Genomic DNA, 6,165 nt, shown 5'->3' on the forward strand with positions numbered 1-6,165 from the left:
GGTGTGTGTTCTGATAGGTGTGCTGGTAGTGGATGAGGATATAATGCATGCAGATGTGAGTGTAGACGCAAATGGGAGGGAGTTGGAGGAGGTGGGGGCCGCAGTGGATGTTGGTATGTCTGCATCTGGATGGTGTTTGTTTGAGTGCCTGTGGGAAGATGTGTGGTGCCTGTGCCACTCTTGTGTGTTGTCCTGTGTGTATGCTTGTCTGCCTGTGTGCTTGGGATAGGTTGGGGTTGAGGGGAATGGGATTGGGTAGAGGAAGTTGGAGTGGGGAGGGTGGAAACAGGGACAACGGCTGCCATCAGAGAGGAGGCCAGAGCCTGGATTGATCTCGTTCGGGCCGCTGAGCCAGTGTGAATGCCCTCCAGAAATGCATTAGTTTGTTGCATTTGGGCTGCCAGTCCCTAGATGGCATTCACAATGGTTGACTGACCAACAGAGATGGATCGCAGGAGGTCAATAGCCTCCTCACTCAGGGCAGTCGGGCTAACTGGGGCAGGGCCTGAGGTGCCTGGGGTGAAGGAGATGCCGACCCTCCTCGGTGAGCGGGCACGGGCAACTCGCTGAGGGGCTGCTGGGAGTGCAGTGCTGGTACGGGGGTAGCAGCTGTAGCTGGGGTGGGCACAGAGGTGTCCGCCACCACCAGGGAGCTAACATCGGAGGAGGTATCAGAACTGTCCCCTCCAGTCTCTGCCATGGTGCTCCCCTCGCCCTCCATCCCACTGGTGCCTTCACTGTCGGTGGGCCCTGGGTCCTGTGGGATGCAGCTCCCTCTGTTGCCGGTGCCTCTGCTCCTCCGCCAGATTATGCTAATGCACATAAAGAGAGGGTGACAAAACAAAAAGGGGGGAGGGTGGAGGAGGTGGGGAGGAGAGACAAAGGATACACTTGGTCAGTTGCTGCACCAACACCACAGTTGGCGAACCCAACACACTCGCACACAGGGAACAGCCCTATGCACTAGGCAATGCACTACCAATAACAATGCTAGTCACCAGGGCATGGGAAGGGACACATATCGCCAACTGGAGCATGCCTTGGACCCACACCCCCCTGCCAAGTACTGGATGCCTACTAGCTAGGTTCGAGGAATTTCACATCAGAACCCTGCCCAACATGGGACCTACTCTGCAATGTCAGGCCTGGCCTAGGGGCACCCATAGGCACACATCTCCTAGCCGTATACCACCCCACCAGGTGTAAGTAGTAATGATGGGCACTGTACTCACCCCCTTGTTGCTGCTGTGATGCCCCCAAGTGCCCATCCAGCTCCGGATAGGCCACCGCCAGTATGCGGGCCATCAGGAGGGCCAGGGTTCGAGGGGCACCCCTTACTCGTTGGGAGGCCATCCCCAGCTGGGGCTCCGCCGTCTTCCATGCCCAGCGTCTCAGGTCCTCCCACCGTTTCTGACAGTGGGTGCTCTGCCTTCCGTAGACCACCCAGGCCCGCACGTCCTTGGCGATGGCACGCCATATACCCTTCTTTTAATGGGTGCTGACCTGCAGAGGAAATATACACAGGGAAAGATATTAGTCAAACCGTCCTGCCTGTTACACTCTTGGCACACCATATGCCGTCCCATCTCCTTACGCACGGACATGACACAGCATACATGCTGCATGCTCTCCAGGGCCCATCCACCAGCCCACTCCTACACGAGGCCTTCACACACAGCACTCCATGCTTCGTGCTCGCAGTGTAGTCACCTGTTGATCTGAAGGGCCATAAAGCAGTTGGTACTGGGAAGGACCCCATCCACCAGTCTCTCCAACTCTACTGAGGTGGAGGCAGGGGCCCCTTCCCCAGTCCCACAAGCCATGGTAGGTTCCAGACACAGGTCACAACAGCACATGCAGTGTAGGTCCTCTCCTGTTGAATGTCAGGTAGCAAGTGAGTGAACAGAGAGAAAATGGAGGTGACGTCCGCGGCGGTGCATACCGTCACCGCCGGCGTACATCACTATTGGCCACTGTACTCCTCAGGGCCCAATGTTAACCAATGAGGAGTTGCATGGCGGTTCCCGACCGCCTCTGGCAACGGCACACAACGTCAGCGGAATTACCTCACTTCCACCTGTCACTCCATACAGGACAGGTGGATGCCATTTCGGGGTGGGGGGCGGGCAGGCCACGGCTCCTAACTGCATTACAGTTCACAATTGTACATTCAGGACATAAGCCGCTAATACATTTAAAAAATCACATTATGCATTGAACTGTGAAATCCAAGCGAAAGAGGGTGGAGAATGCCAAAGGCGCTCGCACATCAACACAGGTTTAACTAATGTCCATCAGTAGTAGTCTTTTTCAAGCAACAGCTACTAATGGGTGCCAGGCTAGCCATGCACCTGCCACCTCAGGTGTCAGAGGACCACACACTGAAAACAGTGAGTGGTTACCTGTACAATGAGAACACAAAGGCCAGGGCACACCCAAAGTGAAACTCCGTTTAGTGGATCCAAGTGGTAATTCAAGAATTGAGTCGAAGTCAGGCAAACAGGCGACACTGGATATTTATTACAGGTGAGAACAAGTAGTCAGAGTTCCAGTCCAGACCACATACAACACAAGTCCAAACAGCAAAACAGCCGACACGTGTTTCGTCTTCAAGACTTTGTCAAGGCTGTGAAATAGATGAACAATATATACAAACAGATGAGATGGGATATGAACAATAAGATATCCAACATCAATGTCAATTATAGGAAAAAGGGGGAAGGCCCAACCAACTGCAACCAGTGTGACTACAATAATCACACGAAAGAGATTATGAGTGTCTGAGAGGTTGGTAAGTCATACCATAATCAGGGGGATGCGCACCACAGGTGAAAAGTCATGCACGGAGAAAAGTGCACAGTATGAGAGTGATAAACAAACTGAGAAAGAGTAAAAGAGTGGGAACGAGCACAGCACCATGAAGTGATAGTGCACCGATGAACACATAGAAGGCAGCCTACCAAGTGAGTGCACCGTGCCTATTTAGAAAAAGTGATTATATAGGCCAAACAGTGCATCAAAAAAAATATTTTAAATTAATCAAGCAAAATAGAAGGCGCATTAGTAAACAAGTGCAAGAGATTAAGTCAGAGGTCAAATACCTTCAGCTATGTGGACATATGTAAGTGAAGAGAGGTAAAAAGGAGTTCCAAAAACATTTTTGAATGATGTTGATCTCCCGGTGAGTCAATCATATGGCGTACAGGTAGCAAAGAGGGCTATGATGAGCCTAATGTGAAAGAAAACAGAAAAGAACTATCAAAATCCAACTGGCACTTAAAGAAAACAGTATGTCAAATAGCAGGTTTAAGAGAAAGAGGTAACCATATAAAATATGGCTTAAATCTTGGTCCAAACGCCCAAGGATATGGTATGTGGAGGCCAACTCGGTGGGCTGAATAATTTGAAACAGGCAGTGTGAGGGTGCAAAACCAAAAAGCATGGTTAAGCAAAACAATAAATATAAACGTATACTTCCATAGTAGAAACTTCTGACCAGTACAACTGTACTCAATGGACCCAATAAAAAATACCAATAAATAAGAGGAAATGAGAAAGGAAACTCGATTTGAGTAGTATTCGGGAAAACAATATTTTTAAAAACGCACACTATAGCCAAAAATATGGGCAGTGTGAAGATTACAGCACCGAGTGGTGCGGGTGTGAAAGTAAACAACGAGTCACCGAGCGAGGAACGCGCTCATACAAGCCACAGGTTCTTTCCTTAAACAGGTGAAAAAAGTGGTACTGTGCCGGTCGTGTCTGTATCCGGCCAGTATGCCGTCCGAGCGTGTCCGGCTGGGATATATAAACGGGCATGAAGAGAATAAGCAAGAGGTCGCACTCGTGCAAGTTTTAAATTCTTACCTCATTAAGCTTGGAATAATACTGTGCCGGTCGAGTTGGTAGCAGGCAAGTGTGCCGTCCCTGCGTGTGTGGTTGGGATTTAAAGCCGGGCATGGAAACTGAAGAGGGACTAAGAGCACAAGAGGAAAGAAAGATCAAGTAATCCGAAATGGGGGCCATTTTGAAGTGGAGTGAACAAATAAAAGAGGTGCAAAGTGACTAGGTGGTACACAAAGCAACAAGTGCATATGTTGTGTAAATGAGTCAATAGAAGCATACGTTTTTTATTGGAAACAGTGGAGTGACGTGACTAAAAACGTTGACCAAGTAGGTATAGGTTGGATGAATTGTCATGGTCAAAAATGCAATCATTTAAGGCATTGGTAGAGTATTGTGACAGAATAACGTCATTGAAAATGTAGCCATCTTGACATAGAGTAAAAACAAATATTAATCACATATACAGAAATTTGAAAAAACAGAACAAACGAAATGTAACATTACCAAGGCAGCATAACAGACATGAGCAGTGAATTATAGGAAGATGTGTAAATCTTTATCAATGTTAATCCCCTCCTCCACAGCTAAGAGTCTAATGATCCAGCTACTCTCTAACTGTCTCAAAAGTAGGGTTCTGTCACCACCTCTAGGTAGTGTGTTGACCACTTCGATACCATGTATGCTGATGCCTAGAACCTCTCGCTGTCCATGATTAGCGTTATAGTGAACCGCAAAGGGGTAGTTGACGTTGTTACGAATAGCTCTGATATGTTCTTGTAGTCTCTCCTTAAGTGGTTGAATGGTGCTACCCACGTAAATGAGGTTGCAAATGCAGACTAAGTAGTAAACCACAAATTTGGTGTTGCAATTGATGAACTTATTGAACCTATATGTAACTGGGGTGTAATATTGAAATTCCATCAATTTATCTTTAATATAACAGCACATATTACAATGTCCACATTTGTAGGATCCATGTGGTGCTGTAGGTAACCAAGTCTCTCTATGATCAGGCGGTAGGAAACTATGACACAGATAGTTGCGTAGGGCAGGTCCCCTGCTGTAGGTGATATTCGGTTTAGGAGGGAGACTTTTCTTGAGGTACCCATCTGCTAACAGGAATGACCAATGTTTCTGGAGAATTTTGAATATATTAGAGCTTAGTGCGTTGTATGGGGTGATGAAAGAGAGAGGTCTAGGTGATTCCCTCTTTTTAATAGAAGAAACCAATAGATCAGATGTTTTTACATGGCTAATTCTATTGTTAGCTCGTAGTAGCGTGTTGTATGAGTAACCCCTCCGAATGAACCATGTGTTCATTTGTTTTAACTCTTCCTGAAAAACCGTGTCTTCACTGCAATTTCTCCTGATCCTAGTCAGCTCCCCATATGGTATAGCATTGATTTGCGAGGCGGGATGTGAACTTTTGGTGTGTAGGATGGAGTTGCATGCTGTCGGTTTCCTGAATAGTTTGGAACAGATTTTGTCACCTTTGATGTATAGGGTGAGATCTAAAAAGTTCACATGTGACGTGCTATGTTCACCAGAGATATTGAAGGTATTAGTATTGAGATGATGTAAGAAGAGCCCAAATGAGTCAAGGCTCACCGACCAAAACAGGAGGACATCGTCAATGTACCTGCCCCAATACAGAATGTGTTGTGTCAAGTCTGGTGGACACTCCCTCCATATGGGGGACCATTAAAAAAAAAAAACATGTATAGATTGGCAAACGAGGGGGAGAATGTCGTCCCCATTGCCACCCCTTGGATCTGTCTGTACCATGTCCCATTAGGTACACAAATTTTGTTGTCCAAAACCAAGTCAATTAAGTCTAGAAGCATGTTGGAGTGTTCTAAAAAGGAAACTTCGCGGGTATCCAAAAAATGCAGGATGACATGAAGGCCCATATCTCTTGCTATGCATGTATATAGTGAGGTGACGTCTAGAGTCACTAACAGATGTCCATCCTTCCAATCAAAGTCGCTAAGTTTGCTGAGAAGATCTTCTGTATCTCTGATAAAAGAGGGAAGGTTAATGACCAATGGTTGTAGGAATAGGTCAATATATTCTGAGATTCTTTCAGTCGGTGAACCAATCCCTGAGATAATGGGTCTCCCAGGTGGAAAGAGACCTGGTTTGTTTATTTTGGGTAAAATGTAGATGCAAGGGGAAGTTGGAGTGGGATTACACATATATTTGAATTCTAATTCTGTGAGAAGACATCTGTCTCTCCAAAGCGTTAATCTTTGTATTATATGTACATTGACATTGGCCAGTGGGTTATGTGATAAAGCTAAGTATGCAGTTGTGTCCTCC

At 46.8% G+C, this 6,165-nt stretch overlaps 1 long non-coding RNA gene across 1 annotated transcript; it reads right to left on the reverse strand.

Annotated features, from left to right (window-relative positions):
• Window positions 1-2,498: 2,498 nt before the first annotated feature.
• LOC138268082 (uncharacterized) lies at window positions 2,499-3,942 on the reverse strand. Its single transcript, XR_011199920.1, has 3 exons — window positions 3,868-3,942; window positions 3,102-3,229; window positions 2,499-2,626 (listed from the first exon to the last, which is right to left on the reverse strand). It is a non-coding gene; the product is annotated as an uncharacterized lncRNA (long non-coding RNA).
• Window positions 3,943-6,165: the final 2,223 nt, after the last annotated feature.

This window comes from Pleurodeles waltl, chromosome 12 (assembly GCF_031143425.1).
Source record: "Pleurodeles waltl isolate 20211129_DDA chromosome 12, aPleWal1.hap1.20221129, whole genome shotgun sequence".
NCBI classification, from domain to species: domain Eukaryota; kingdom Metazoa; phylum Chordata; class Amphibia; order Caudata; family Salamandridae; genus Pleurodeles; species Pleurodeles waltl.